The sequence below is a fragment of the Aulostomus chinensis genome, chromosome 18 (assembly GCF_037954235.1).
Source record: "Aulostomus chinensis isolate RoL2024-O1b breed Wild chromosome 18, RoL_Achi_v1.0, whole genome shotgun sequence".
In the NCBI taxonomy this organism is placed as follows: Eukaryota; Metazoa; Chordata; class Actinopteri; order Syngnathiformes; family Aulostomidae; genus Aulostomus; species Aulostomus chinensis.
In genome coordinates, this window is record NC_141337.1 from 13,629,877 (window position 1) to 13,646,476 (window position 16,600).

The window sequence follows — 16,600 nt, forward strand, 5'->3', positions numbered from 1 at the left end:
GGGCTGGAACAAACAAGGGGACTGAAGCTGGCGTAAGGTGCAGAATTTGAAAGAAAAGGAAACCCCCGTTTGATGTAAGGAACACTAGGTCTCCTTGTGATTATGGGCAGGCTCTACAATGCATGTCATGTGTAGGAATATTCATGTACTGGGAAACAGTCACCTAAGGCAGCGCTGATTCCTGAGATGTGTATTTTCAATGCATAACACAAAGACAAGTAAATAACGGAGAACGGCGTTCAGAAGAGTTTTACTGTCTCTGCAGGCCTGGGGTTAATCAAGTAGCAAGCCATGCAGCTTGTTTCAGCAGTCTCAGAGGTGCTAATGCACCTCCTGCTTGTTTCAGTCTCGTGCATGGGAGTGTGGGAATGGAGTGTGAGAATGGAGCGAGTCATTACAAGAGAGTGAAAGGACAACATGTTTGATCATACCAACATTAACATAAAATGTGCGCCAATTTGCTCCAGGCTCAGTAGTTACCTGTAGCGTATAATCAGAAGGCACGAAGCTAACGGGATATAGCTGTTCAGAGGTTGTCAGGCTTAATTCTAATTAACATCGCCAGTCTTGCAAAATCTTCAGCTTATAAAACCACACATGTGAGATTCTAATTTCTGACGGGAACAGAAAAAAACGATCTTGAGCGTGAGAAAGTGATGACCCCTCCATCTGTATCTTAGCATGCAAGCATCTCTTAATTAGCCTGACACAATAGCTACATTGTCGGGAGACACACAAGCTCAATGTGATACACAAGAAACTCAATTATTCTTGAAAGACGTCCTAGTGCTTATAATATCATCCGTACTCAACAGGCAGATAATAAGGGGGAGGCATTTCTTTTACACACAAATGAAGAGCAAAATTGGGGCATTGCATAGTGTTCATCAGGACAATTTCCATGATTAATTTGAATATGCAAACAACTAATTGTTATTCCTCATGCTGTATAAAGCCACTTCAGTTTGTATCATCTGCTTGCTTTTTTAAAAAATTTTAGTTAAAAGGAAGTCGGAGAATATGATGTGGCTTTTATTTCCCTACAAAAAAAAAAGTCTACCTTTGGTTCCACGTGAATGCACGCTACCAGCTCCACAAGCCTTTAAGATAACGTCATACATGTTCTGATGAAAACAGAAATAAAAAACCTGTAAGGCGAGACATTACGGGTGTCAGCGGAGGCAACGGTGTAAGTGTCTGAGGAGAGCAGGTGTGTGCGTGGTTGGGTGAGTCAGGTGTGCCAGCTGAGGCTGAGAGGGAGCCCACATCTGGTGTGTCACCGTTGGTTAGATAACAGCGCTAACAGATGAATCAACTGGACTTTTTTTCTCCCTCCACGCAACGATTTTTAATGTCAGTAAGAATTGAAGTAAAACCTGTGATTGCAGAGTGGAAGGGAAAGGAAGGAGAGCTGAAATTGAGCTTCTAATATATCCCATCTATATCAGTCGCCCACCCATCTGTCTGTCTGTTTTTGTCTTCCCTTCTAGGCACATGTGTCCTTAGCACTGGCAGGCAAAATCTGCCACAGAGAAAACTGCAGAGCTGCAGGCAGGAGACAGAGAGAGAGAGAGAGAGAGAGGGAGAAGTCGAGGAAGGGAGGGAGATAAAGTGACTAAAGATAAAAAACTTGACATGAGAAGTGCTTGTACAGGATGTTGTTTTCTCAGTGGGTCATGGCTTTAGGTAAATGTGTGTGTGTGTGTGTGTGTGTGTGTGTGTGTGTGTGTGTGTGTGTGTGTTTACTCCATCTGTGTTTCCTCACAAGTGATCCAGCAGGGAATCACATGTGTGATCCACAAGGAAACATGTGAGGGTGCGTGTTAGTGTGTGTCTTGTACCTGAGAAATCAATGTGGTTGTGAACAGACGTGTGTAATGTGTGTTCGGCTGCACAAGTGCAACACACTCATAGATAATATTCCTCCAACTGAGATCTCTGAAGAGGAAAAATTCTGGCAGCTCATTTCCCACAACCTCCTCCATGTATTTTCTGTTAATCCACATTTTGCATGTGGTAAAAGTAATGGACAAATTCTTTTCAAATACAACTGCTTATACACAGATATTTCTGAGGCTTTTCACATTTCCACACGCGGTTCCCGGTAAATCACTCTAGTAATGTTCCTGCATGTCCTCCCAGCAAACTCCTCTGTCTCTCATTAACGTGACGCATTCGTGGGAGAAATCTGCAACGTTTCTAAGAAAAGTTACCTTTGTGATTGAGTCTTAATGGTCACATCGCATGTATGAGGAATAAAAGCTCCTGCATGAATGAGACATCTACCTCCGGATGTGTCAGCTCTTTCATTTTGTCTCACTTCCCCGTTTATGCTTTTTTTTATTTTAACAGTTGGCACGTTGACTTTTCTGCAGTAAAATGGTCATTTCATTGGTAGAAGGCCAAGAGTCTCTTCCTCTCTCTTCACACATATCCTTCAGGGTGCCAAGCTGTAAAATTACTATCCATGCTGTCAGCTATGCCTGTGAACATACACCAACGCTTGTAGCCTGCCAACGGCTCCAATGCAAATGATTGGACCAAACGTTTGGCAGAAGGGTTCAGGTATCGGGTTGAGTGCTGCTGTTGTCTCACATGCTCGTAGATTAGAGAGAGGGGCGATCGAGGTCTTTGGTATTATCTCTCTGTCTTTCTCTGCCTCTCCTCCGCTTGAGCGGCGTCAACACTCAAGACATGAACATATACAAATTCTTCTGATATTAAAGGGATAGTTGAGGTATTTTGATTTGGGGTTGTACGAGACACTGATGCAGCCAGCGTTATACTACGTGCGGCGATACGGTTGCGGCTGTGTGCAGGAATATAGACGTTGTGAGGTCGAGGAATGTAGTCCCCAGAGGAAACTGCTGTCTGAAGGTAAGGCGAAGTGATGAAATAGTAAAAGCGTAGCGGGCAGGTAACGCGACGTATGTACTTTGGATGGGTGGACTTGTTTAGTGGCTAGAGGAAGTGTTTGTGCTGGTACTCATACCTCAGCAGCACCTTTCTTTACTTCCTGCAGTGTCAGGCTGATTCTCTGCACAATCAGCACAATTCCTGGCAATACAGATGTGCAAGTCAGTCTCATCTCTGACGTGCGGTGGATTGTTTATGATAAGAGCAATAAAAGCGTGCAAAATGTAATAGAAGTGTTGCTGCCTCAGAACATCACCTTCCAGGTTATAGAATCTCTCCACAGCAACACCTTCACATCTTCCTTTGATGTATGCAAACACGTAGCATCAGTAAATAATCACATTTTACCAATAAGTACAAAATAAAGCAACCAGCAGCACATCACTCTCCCCACACACACACACACACACACACACACTTGCATTCCCACACAAACCCGAGCAAGCTTTTGTCGCCTGGCTGGTAGATTAAGTGTGAGCATTTGTGAAAACTGAACCCCCAGGAGTGCAAAGATGTGTAGATGGTGTGTGTGTGTGTGTGTGTGTGTGTGTGTGTATACTACGTGTTATGCATCTGGCTTAGGCAAATGTTTAACAGCATACGCCTGCTTTTGTTTTGAGCCTATAATGTGTGTGATTCAGCACTGCTGTGTAAACACAATAAAAAAAAACAACAGTAATCAATATTATTATTGAGTGAGGAGAGAGGTAGAGGTGGTTGGGGTTTTTTTTATTATTGATTTCTTCAAGCCAACAGCTCGTTTCTACATTATATCCTTCATGAGTTCAGACTCTCAGCCGGAGAGTTTAACTCAGCGTCATCTGAGAAAATCTGAATGGAGGAAACTTCTGAATGAAGGTAAGTACACGCTGCCAAGGCTGAAGACAGTTTGTATTAAGACTGAAGTACTACAGGAAGCGTCGGGTGTACATTTCTGCCTGCTTTTAGTAGGAGAGATGTGCTTCTGATCTCTAATCCCTGCTTGTTTGCCCTCCAAACACCTGTTTGTCCACTCTCATTGCAGCACTGTACCCTCACTAAAGTGTGTGCCCCCTCCTGTCTCACCCCCCCACGCACAAACACACACACACAAACTTGCTCTAAGTTTACTAGTTTTCAGTGACATATGTAACCTTACTGACCACAGCAATGAGAGAAAGGACGTGGAGATACTGTGGCTCAGGAGGGACATATTTAGAACTCTTGGGGGGTTCTGAGACTCTCCATTTTAAATATAAGAACATATAGGCTGTAAATCAGTCACGTCACAGCCGGTGACACACACACACACACACACACACACACACACACACACACACTGTTAGAAGTGTTAAAAACATCCTTCACAAGCCACTGGAATGACACAAGAAGTGCAGTGATGCTCCTCTGACATTTCATTCTTGTTGAAGCTTTGTTGCATCTGTGTTTCTTTCCTGGGACAAAACACACGGAACATGCAGGTGTGTGAGTGTATCATGCACAGATGCATTTTGAACACGGATTTAAAAAATGAGCAAAATACAGTTTGTATTATCTAGTAGTGCTTCTAAGTAACCGTGTGAATACTAATGTAAGTGATAATGCTTCTAACTGTGCTGACAAATAATGATAGTTATTTTTTAAGATTTTTAAAATGCCTTCAAGAATGTTTGTTGATATTCAAGATTGCGGCGACACCAGGAGTGGGATGCTGCTGCTCTCTGAGCATTTAGAGGGTTTTCTAGTTAAAACACTGACATCACCATCACAGCATAAACACACACATTTATTTTACTTTCAAAAACCTGAATATGAAGTCATCTGTATGAAGAAATCCTTGAGGGTGCAATGAAGGAAGATTGTAAACCATAACCTGTGACCAGTGCAGGACCAGTAGATGATGCAGTCACGTTATGAACCTGGTTCTCCAGCTATCTCTTTTTTTTTCCTCCCTTTTTTTGCCGCTACTTGTATATAACCAAGTTCACCTATTTCCAGCGTGGCCTGGTCTTTGCTCTGCCCCTTCTGCTCATTCTGGGAAGCCCCATTGACCAACACATGCTCCGTGCACCTCCATCACATGTGGAGTCACCTGACATAGCACCAGGAGGATCACACTGTTGCCCCCAGTACCTCCACCCTCGTGAATAGGCACCCCCCCCCCCCCCGCGACAACCAGAGGAGACTGCAGTGACCAGGGGACACACACACACACACACACACACACACACACACGGATGGCCGACCGTGTCTGTGGAGAGGCCCAGCAGAAGCATGAAGTGCTGATAACATGCCAACTTTCAGTGATTCATATCCTGCTTTCATTTCTCTCCATTTTGCTTTCGCCATTGTTATGTTTTTTATCGTGACTAAAGGTAAAGTTGCACATATCAACTGAATAATTGGTTTCCAACAACTTTATAATGTTTGGACCCCTAAGTTTGGACTATTAAAGCTGTAATGTGTCCGACTTGTTACTCCCCCAAGCCTCCTCAGTGCCACAGCAGCCTAGTGAAGAATATTGATCTTGTGAGTTAATAGCAGTCCTTATCTACCGCTGGACATGAGATTGCCCCCCCACCAACCAAGCAGGAAAATCCCTCCACACACCCACAACTCCCGGAACCAGACCTACACCAAACACCTGCGCTAACAGGAGAAGCTCTATGCAGAAAGGAACTCTCTTGAACATCTGGAGTGCGAAGTTCAGTTGTTTAATTTCAGATTTGATCGAAATGCAGCTTTTAGATTTTGAACAGGTATTTTAATTTGTGAGTTACGGAGAGAGGTGACTGAAAAAGCAAAATACAAGCTGCATGGTGTATTTGAACTCCAGTGCAAACAGTTTAGAGGTTTAAACAGCAGACCAGATTACAAGTGCGGGGCCACTTTTGACAGAGTTCATGACCGGGGTAAGCTGGCGCTATTTGTTACTAACTAATTACATGCATGTCTCCACTCGCATGGATAATGATCATGCCTAAAAGGGAATGATTTAAAAAACAACAACGTACTAGTCAGTAACTATATTGCCATAGCAGTTTAGAAATATACACCAAAGTAACCAATAACGACGAATTGATTATTATGTGATTGGTTTGAAGGATCTTTCAATACGTTAAAATCACAATTCAAATTAAATAAAGCGCATGTTTAATACCGATAGAACCAGCTCCAGGCCGTGATATTACATTGTGAGATCAGAGGCTAACAGCTTGCTAATGCTTAGACCATCGGTTATCTGCTTTTGTATTTTTAAATCAAAATATCTTTTTTTTTATTTCCTGTAACTGAGTGGGCTGTGAGGTTGCAGCACGAGGAGGGAGAGTAGCAGAGCCAGAGCTGGTCCTGGTTATCCACCTGTACCAGTGAGCCACCATGTTTTCTATCTGTAATGATGCCACGCACGCCAGAAGATGATGGAGCACCTGTTTTGAGTCATTTCAAACATTTTTTGTTTTTCAATATCTGGGATATTATTTCAAAGCAGAATCAATGAGAAAACAGCACTGCAACAGCAGTGAGTCACTTTACCACAGTTATTGTATTTCTGATATGATGACCACGATTGTCACTTGGAGTTCAAAGTTTGGTGATGTGGTTATTGATTGGTTATTGTGATTGTAATGAGGCTTTTCTGTACATTTCAAGCAAGATCTGACTGATTCTGGACACATTTGGAGACCAAATTAAAAAAAGAAACCTCCATCCCATATCTGTAGGCTGTGTAACACATTAAAATGCGAACAGATGCTTCAGGAGGACATGCCAACACATACTCACCCCACTAACTAGGCACACACACACACACACAAGGAATAGATAGTGTCTTCCTGTGAAACTGCAGATGCAGAGTGGGTGACAGAGCTAAAATATTTATATCGAGATCTTAGCAGTTTGATCTGAGAGCGAGAGAAGGAGACGCAGAGAGTACGATTCAAGAAGAGAGCCAGGCTACAAGAAAGAGGGCAATGGAAAGTGTCAGTGTATGGGTGTGTGCATGCGCGTGCGTGCGTGAGTGTGTGTGAATATATTTGCAAGTGAGAGGAAAACCAGACCGATAACAACAGAGAGGGAAAGAGAGAGAGATGATTGTGCAACACAGATGCCAAATGAATCTAGGGCAGTTCAGAAAAAAACAAAAAAACAAGGCATTATTCCAAAATCCACTTTGTACGTGTGTGCAAGTATGTGTGTGTAATTGTATTTCTATATTTGTGCTTATGTGTGCGCAAGTACGTGTTCCGGCAAATATGTAAGTATCCATCTAATGTGAGTATAACACGCCAGAGGCTGGAACTCACGTACACCACAACTTTCCTTTTTAGCTTTGTGTAATTTTTATTCAACAATTACAGAGCTCTGTGTTTCACACCCTCTCTCCTTCCAGCACGCTCTCACACTTTCTCTCACTCTCGCATTCTCTCTCCCTCACTCTCTCTCTCTCTTTCAGTGAGATTTTACTCTTGATCGAACTTGAGCGCCGAAGCATTTTGTGTATATGTGAGCAAGGGTGTGAGTTAATAGGGGTGGAGGTTTGGCTCAAAGGAAAGACGATGGCAGATGGTGTCCTTACTGAACACTAACACACACACACACACACACACACACACACACACACGCACTATTATACAAACTAAACACTCATGCAGAATGTCAGCCCCACTGAGCCACCAGACCATCCTTACACATTCATATTAAGGATAATTTCTTTGTTCAAATGTAACACAGTTGAGTCATTTGCCTTTTTGGTTTTCTCAATTAAACTAAAATCATTTTTCAGTAATTTTGCCATTGTTCTACTTTCACATGCATTCAACTGGTTTCTGTTCAAACATTTTCAAAACGTGTACCCAGCCGATTCTTCTTCTTGAACAATAGAAAAATCCATTACTTCAGGCACTGCATTCCAATCGTAGTTTATGTGAAGTTAATCAACACATTGAGGTCTGTGCCAATAGTACTGGCCAACTTGTGGTGTTGTCCTTTCACATTAAGAGCATGCTCAAACTCATCCATCTCTTAAACAAGCATGCCAACTCCTGCTCTCCATCCTGCTGTCAATCCTAAATTAGTGTGCTGCACCCAGAGGACTCAGTGTCACGTCCGTGTGATTCGAGATTTGGTTCGTCTTGGTTATCTATGCTTTACAACACAAACATAGAGAAGCGCGCATGTGTCGGACTGGAACCTGTTGCGTCTGCTGGTTTTCATTATTTTTTTCCAACTTTTTCACTGCTATTTGACTTGTTTGCCTGTTTTAGCGACGCTGAACTGCAGCCGCACCTTCACTAGCAGGTTTGTTTGATGACTTTTGTTTGATGAGGCATTTTTTTAACGTCTTTCAATCCATCAATGGCCAGCTTCAAGAACTTCCCCTGGGGATCAATAAAATATATGATTCTGAATCAAATAAAGCGACAAGACATCTTTCACTACACAAACATATGGAAACAATTCAGTCGGTACCATAAAGGTATTGAAGTTCAGTACTTTGCCCTCGTCATGTCCATGTTCTTTCATGTTTCCGTTGTGTCTCAAGTGGTTCAAAAGCATTAACACCTTCCATATGTCTCCTTTCAGGGGTTCAGATAGTGGTTTTGATTAAATGGAAGATGATGAACTCTTTCTATGTTGCGGTGCACTGAAAGCATGATTCAAATCCCTTCTGTATTAGTGCACTGCAGTATAAGAGCCTGAAAATAGGAGCCCAGTAAGAGTAACAGCTGCATATTGTATGAGTCATGTCTTTCTTCCTCGGGAGATTATTAAATCTGAAATGCATCCAAAGGCTTGCCTCCATTGAAGATTAGAATAGTTGAATTAATTTTTACCTCCTTTTGTTGCATTCTAGGCAGAATTTGACTGCAGCGCGTTTTCTTTTTTTACGGCATAGTCCTTTATACAGGAAAAAAAACTATCAATATGCTGGAAATGATCATTTGTGCAGACGTGCAGAGGATCAGCTAAGTGATTTATTTTCCTGAGCTGTATAGAAAATAACAGGAGGTAATAGTGATACCATGAGAGAAGCATGGATACTTTCATATACCTGCATGGTGCATAACTCTGTGTGCGTGTTTGTTGCTCGTGAACGTGCACTGCAGATATTCACAGACCTATCTAAACATGACATTCACGTCTTTCTGAGAAGCAGATTTACAAACACGGCGATTCAGGGTGTCACAACAGGAAAACAGTCACTTTTGCCACCCGTCAGTGAACCTTCAACAGCTTGACCCCGTCTGAGCTATTCTGCTAGCGTCGGGTCACGTTGCACCACTTAGTCGCTGCAGTCATGAAGAGCTGAGCTGTGAACGTGTTGAGGAAATATGAAATCTTCACCTGATACGAGGGGCAGCGCAGAAAAACTGTTGTTGAATCTGTGAATGCTGGATTCCAGGAGTGTTTTCCAACATGAAGGTGATTACAAAGAGGAAGATTACGGAACCAGCCAGTGCTATGAAAATAAGTCAGTCACCATTTATGAAGCTGGATTGATTGATTATGACACCCAGTGTGAGAGTTACATAGACAAGCATGGGTCAGCACCTGCGACAGCAGCGTACAAGTGTCTGCATTCTGGGCGGCATGGCTCAGGGGTAGAGTGGCCGTCTAGTAACTAAAGTGTCGCTGGTTTGATCCTCGACCCCGGTGACCATGTCGAAGTGTCCTTGAGCAAGATACTGAACCCATAATTGCTCCTGATGAGTAGGTTGGCACCTTGCATGGCAGCCTCCACCATCAGTGTGTGAGTGTGTGTGTGTGTGTGTGTGAATGGGTGGATGAGATGACACTGTAAAGCGCTTTGAGTGCCTCTAAGGAAGAAAAGCGCTATATAAAATTGAGTCCATTTACCATTCGAGTCCATTCTCTTGGGGAAGTCATTGAACACACAGGAATTCCCTCCATCACTGCAAGTGAGGAGGCCACATCCACAGCATCCACATCATCTTCTACTAGCACTTTTTCTCTTCAAACCAAAAGCATCTTGTGGGACCTGAATCTGATAAAAGTATCAGGGCCTGATGAAATTCCCGCACAGTAGAACTGACCGGTCCAATTGACGGTCTCTTCCAGGTTCTATTCTCTCATGGCATGCTCCCTTGAATGAGCCCTGTTTCATAAAAGAGGCTCAAAATCAAATCTGAAAAAGCACCGTTCAATATCTCTGACAAACTACTGGGATTCAGACCAAACAACAGGACTGCTGACCTCCAGTGTGCATTGTATCCTTGTAGACATAAAGAGTGTATTCAACCAGGTCTGGCACTGGAAGGCTGCACACACGGCTACAGAAATACCTCCAAGGAAGAGCACTTACCTCCAAGCACACCCTGTGGAGAGGGGCAGACCCCGGCCTTCCCTTGTCTCTTCTATGTGGACTCAGTGTAGTCTTCCAGTGTTTTGAGTGTGTTTTTCACTTGGTGTATTTCTCCCACCATCAAAAATGTGTACACCAGGGCAAATACTTTCTTTATGCTCTTCTCACTAATGCTAATAAGTTGTGGCCCTCTGCCCTACGTCTCAAATCTATGTTGGACCTCACCCCTACTCCCATATTCATCTCTTCACAAACATCATCCTGTCCTTCCCAAAGCCTGTGCAAATCGAAATAAGACTGCTTTCATCCCAAACTGTCACTTTCTTAGCGAACGTCTTGTTGATTTTTGCACACTCCTCTTTCAGTCTTGTTCGGTCTTTTGGTCCATAAGAAAGAACCGGCCCTCGGGCCGTCTCGATCCAGCCTGCAACGTCCTCAAAGAAAAACAAAAATCCTTAAAAGGCAGCCATGAGCTCATTCGAATTCTGTGGTCATGAAAGAATCAGAATCTGTATGTCTGAGAAACCATTGCAGGGCTCATGGAATATCCTTTTTCAACCAAGCATGCTAACAAAGCCAAAAACTTGCCAATACAGCAAAAGCATGACTAAAAAATAAATAAAGCCCTGGAATAGTCTTTCAACTTAATTGCCAGGCAGAATATTTTTTACAGAGCAGTCGACCATCTCACAACAGTCAGTGGAAGTTAGTTCCATGCTGTCACACTTGCTCGCCAAACAGAGTAAACAAACACAGTTCAGTTCCAATTTGTGGCCTTTCGCTTACTTTATCCAAGTCAGTGGGGCCCCCCGGGGAGAAAACAACTGTTGCTCACCATCTTTTATGTGTCAAATAAAAACATAACTGGAGCGGCGTTCCAGTTTCTCCGAAGAGAAGAGAGTGTGAAACATCTTCAAGTTTCTACAACTCAGACCTCTTGAGAAGCCATGTTAACAGAGATTGTGCTGTGGGGGCGCTGTCGATGGGTTTCACAAGACCTTGACAACCCCCCCCCCCGCATTTGCACCTTGCAGGGTCCAGCTAAGAAAAAGCCTCAGACCGGTTGTTGCTGTGTCAGTTCTGAAACCTTGTCAGCGAATCAGTGTTTGCCATGTCTCTCAGTCTGTCGCCCAAGGGGACCTCCCACAGGTTCCTGGCAGTGAGGGAGTGACGTTTGTTGTGAAACATGACGGTAGTATTGATTGCACAGAGCGCCGCAGTAGCTGGTAGACACAGAGTGCGAGAGAGAGAGAGAGAGAGAGAGAGAGAGAGAGAGCGCTGAATGTGCGGTGGCCAAAGATGTGATGTGGAGGAGTGAACATGTTTCCCCAAGGGTTATCCCTCTCTAGATCTTTACATAATCCTTATGGATACAGAAATCCAGAGCGCGGCTGGAAAACAGAAGGTGAGGCCCTCTTGAATAAACACTCATTATCAAAAAGGTATGAGAACGCACGACTCGGTGCTGCAACGGCGAAGCAAAAGTACTGAAATGTGTGAAGAAAGTCCATGCGGTGGAGCAACAGAGAACCCAATTTTTTTGGACAGTCTATGACCATAGCAGCCATGGATAGACTCATATTGTCCATTAAAAACCTAGTGTGCATTTTATAGTCATAAGATATATGAGGAAATTAGATGTTAAGGCGTGGGTCATTTTGTTCTTCATATAAATTAGTAACTTGTTCTAAATGGCAACTAGTTAGTTATTGTTAGTGTGTGATTTAGTGATTTTTCTTTCGTCAATCATCCTCTCATCCTTCTGCTCTTTCACCGTTTGTTCCTTCGCTTGTTCGTTTGCCGTGGTCCAAACCAGTTGATGAATCCGTCAGCGTGGGAGGTTTTCTGGTTTGCTTCGATGACGAGAAAAATGTAAGGGAACAATAATCTGTCACTCCAAACCACGTTAGGGGCGGTAAAGGTCACATCAGCTGATTGACAACAAACCCAAAAAGGAGAAATTAATGTGAGAAAGTTCACCATTGGTAAGATTTGTGTGGGGCAGGACAGTCAATACAGGAGTAAAGTCCTGGGTTCAGACCAGTTGGTATTTTTACATTCTTTTTTTTTGCATGTATCTTTTTCTTTCTGCGATGCAAAAAGCTGCAGATTTGATGCTCTGATGTGTCCAAAAAGTTCCAAAGCCAGGAGATGTTATGGGTCATGAGTACACCGTCGTGTGTGTGTGTGTGTGTGTGGGGGGGGGGGGGGGGGATTAGCTTCTCACCACTCTAATCTTGGGATCCATCAACTATGATGACTCCCTCTGGGAACAAGGGCCAGTATTTCAGGTTTCTGGTGTACCCAGCAGAACTCCAGTCCAAGACTCCCTTTTGCGGCCCACACAGATTAACATTGACTTGTCAACTGAGGCCTGATCGGTCAAAGCTGCTCAGTCAGAAACCAGAAGCTTCCCTGTCTGGCCTTTTCCTCCCCTGCCAACAAGTTCTGTATTTATATACAGAATCTGTTTACAGAGATTACCAACACACTCATTACACCTGAGTTCGTTTGAGTCCTCGTGTTTGGTGCGAAACCTGAGTGTGATCGTTATCTTTGCGCATCCCAGAACAAACAGCAAGATGGAAAAATGACCTCAGTGTGGACGCACCCTCGTGCTACACATCCCTACAAAAAGGTATGAAATACTAACTCTTACATGGAGATAATGTGCTTGTTTCTGGCTTTAATCCAACTAGAGAACCGATCAGCAGGAACTGTAGTAGCACGAAGAGACAAGCAACGATCCACCTCCTCTGGACCATCATTCATTTGACCTGCATTCAAGTGTGAGGTGAATTAATTAGGTCACAAGAGCCTTAAGTGTCTTGGCCTCTCAGTGTATCGAGGTCAGGAAAATAAAAAGGCACTAATGGCTCTTGTTATTAACTATTCAATAACTACTCGGCTCATCTGGCTTTGGACGGGAGAAGGCAGTCAACATGCAGGTGGAGCTGTGGAGTGATGATGAAATCGGAGATGCTTTTATTTTAATCATCAGTCAGGTGAAATTACCCCAATAACACAACTGATTGCATCCTGTGTCATTGCCTTCCCTGTTCAGCTGTGTCCTCATCCTGTGGTCCTCCGCCTCACGTCATGCTACTCAGTACAACCACGGTCCGTTTGGATGCCTCCCACCACACAAGCTACAAGCAAGAAGGAAGAAAATGCCACTTCGGGTTTTTCCTGCTATAACATCCGTCACCTCTTGTGCGCAGCCCCAACAGACAACACTATGGATTCCCTGACTTATGGCCAACGTAGTTCAATAGTATTCTGATGAACTCAAGATTACACAGCAACAAGGCCGCAGGCTGCTAGGTAGGTGGTCATTATTCAGGTCTCCCAGGCTGGCCTCCTCAACTGATTTCCTTTCCTCTTTTTTCCCCTGTCTTCTCTTCCCCTGCTACACCACTGATCTGTGATTGCCATTGATTGGAGAGTGCTCATCATTCCTCCAGGAGCAACATCAGGAATCATTGACATCATGAGGAACGAGGGAGATGAAGCAGATGGGACAAATTAATGCGGGGTTTGGAGATGGAAACGAGGAAACAAAAGGCAGCTGTAGTTTTGAGTGCATCTCTTCTTAAATCAAGTGGGTGTGGCTTATGATTGAAAGAGGCTGGCTAGGGTTGGGGCAGCAAAGGTCTCTGGGAGGTTTCCTCTATTGACTGCAGTGAAAGCAAATTGACTACTAGGTGTATAAGAGGGAAGCCATCGACTCAGTGGAGGGATATAACCTACTGTCAGGTTGGGCTGAGGCTGATGGAGCACTCACTGACTATTGATCAACCTCTGACTAAAGAAACAGAACTGTCCTACTGACATGCATCTCTTTAGTTTAAAACAAGAATCAATTGACTGTAGTGGCTTCGCTGACAGCTCAATTGAATTCAGATTAGAATTTTTCCTCCATAATCCATAGAAATGAATGTTCATGCATCAGTTTACAATTTGCACAAAACGCTGGACACGTTTAACCTCAGATGTACTCATAAAATGCACTTACTTTAACAATGGCTTTGTCTTTAAGGTTTGAGGCGAGAGGGGCTGTATACCACCCTGCTTACTGCCTGCATTCAGTCCCTATTATTATTATTACACTTTTTATTAGACATGAACAGGCCGTTTACTCTATGGCAGGTTAACATCACATGAAATATTACATATGGGCTATAAAAATAATTAAAAACATGAAATGGAAATGGCTATGTGGTAAACGATTATCATTATCCTTATTATTATTATGAGTTGTTGTTGTCATCCAATCACTTAGAGTGAGCAGGTAACGTTTCCAGCGTTTTGGCTTTGCAGGCAGAAAATGTTGATGCATCTTAAAACCGTTCAATCTCCTCCGACATGCGAAGCGCCTGGTCAGCACACGGCGCTGTCCGTGGTGCTGACCCTCTGCTCAGCGATTCACATGGCGAATATGCGCTCATGGACAGTAAGTCCCGATGCTACGTCCACACACAAGCAAGTCCAAGTGTCTGCAGACCGTGTCCGTGTCCGTGTGTGTGTGTGTGTGTGTGTGTGTGTGTGTGTGTGTGTGTTTGTGTTTGTGTGTGTGTATGTGTATGTTCACACACTTGCTGCTGCGGTATCTCCGGATACTGGCGGTCCAAAAATGTGTGGGCGACGGAATCTGTGTGGTCTCGGTCTGTAGTCGGACACTGTTGCTGCTGTTGGCAGGGAATCTCTCTCTCTCTCTCTCTCTAGGTCTCTCAATCATTCACACGCACGCACGCACGCACGAGCACAAGAGAAGCCCTCATTGCAGGTAAAGTGTGGCGCCTATCGGACAACGACAGAGTAGACAACGCTGCTGGAAAGCTGGGCCATTCACCCACAAACACACACAAACACACACACACACACACACACACACACACACACAGAGTTTTTATCCCCTGCGTGATGTCTCCCTCGACACTAAATCCCTTTCGCACATCTGTCCATGGCGCTCACTCAGCCAGTCCAATATTTGCCCGCAGAACTCAACATAAATACAAGCCTGGCTCACAAACTGTAGCATGAAATTAAACAGTAGAAACCGCACTCCAAATAATAGCCGGTCTCACCAAAACAAACACACTTAACGCAAAGCCCAAATAAGAAGATCAGGATTTTCGTCTCCCTTGTAAAAGAAAAAGAAAAAGAAAAAGAAAAAGACCCGACCATATGTCTGTCTTTCTGTTGCAGCATAAAGAGGAGTCAACCAGGAGCAGAGCGTTGGAGTCTATCGCATGTGCTGCTCCTTCTGCCGTTACATCCATCACGTCTCCTTCATCACACAAATGCTGCATCAAATCAAACGAAGGCAGAGCAAAGCGTATAAAAAGGTAATTTAGGACAGTACCTTTAGTTATTTCCCCTCCAAATGGAGCGTCCGTTGGCCAAAGCTAGGATTATTTTTTCCCCCCCTCATCCACTGTTAACGTCGCAGGCTCAGCAACACGGCGGGAGAGGACGGCAGAGAGAGAGAGAGAGAGAGAGAGAGAGACAGAGAGAGAGAGAGAGAGAGAGAGAGAGGGAGAGAGAGAGAGAATGCACAGACCTCTGCATAGTGCAATATAGCTGAACTGCAGTGGACATCTGCTGGCTTCTTTTTTTTGTCAGTAAAGTAAAAACCCATGGGAGCACTTAACTACACCACAAGGAGTGAATAAATAGCGACGGCTCCTGATAAGTGGAAGTATAAACTGTCAGAGCAGAAAGAGACAGGCAGTTTCAATGGAAGCTTCCAGTCAAGTCGACAAACAAGGAAGTTAGGGATTGAGAAAATGATACACAAAGTTACATTCTAATGATTGGGGGGATGGTTTTGTGCAGTGAGGTTTATTAAAGGAGGGGGAGGCTCCCAGATTTCTATGTACATTTTGTTATAATCCCTGAATTTGACGTGATGTCTATGGTAATCAATAAACCATGATGTTTAAAAAGGGAAACATCAAAATCCATAGTCCATCAGGGGTGCAGGGCCAAATGTACCTCCACCCGATCAAAAACTGCTACCACTTAGATTGGTTGGAACTGTTGAGCTGTCCATCAACAGCCGGAACCTGAATGCACCTGATTGGGCAGCTTGGCTGTCCATCAAAAGGCTGAGCCCGGGAAGCCTAAAGCGAGTATCAACGCCTTGTTTGGATCGGTGTTGGGTGAGCAGCATCAAGGAGGACGAGCACGGATCCAGAAGAAAACAGACAAAAGAAAAAGGCCTTTTATAGAACAAGCAGCTGATAAGAGGGAGAAGGATAAAAGGCTCGGTGCGAGGCCAGTGATTCTTGGGGACTCATTTGCTCGCCGGAGGAGTCTAAAAGAATCTAAAGGTTCAGCTACGGACGTAGCCTACGGCAAGTAGCAGCCTCTCTTTTG

At 44.0% G+C, this 16,600-nt stretch overlaps 1 protein-coding gene across 4 annotated transcripts in view; it reads right to left on the bottom strand.

Moving 5' to 3' along the window:
• elfn2b (extracellular leucine-rich repeat and fibronectin type III domain containing 2b) overlaps nt 1-16,600 on the bottom strand; it is a 77,590-nt gene that overhangs the window by 54,730 nt on the left and 6,260 nt on the right. Inside the window, exon 1 of one of the 4 annotated variants that reach the window (XM_086184751.1) lies at nt 15,585-15,678. The exons of 2 other annotated variants lie outside the window; for them this stretch is intronic. The gene's annotated coding sequence lies outside the window, so the exon portion shown is untranslated. Of the gene's footprint in view, nt 1-10,219; nt 10,880-15,584; nt 15,679-16,600 lie in introns of those variants that run through there. One more of the 4 variants, XM_086184755.1, reaches the window with a different exon arrangement.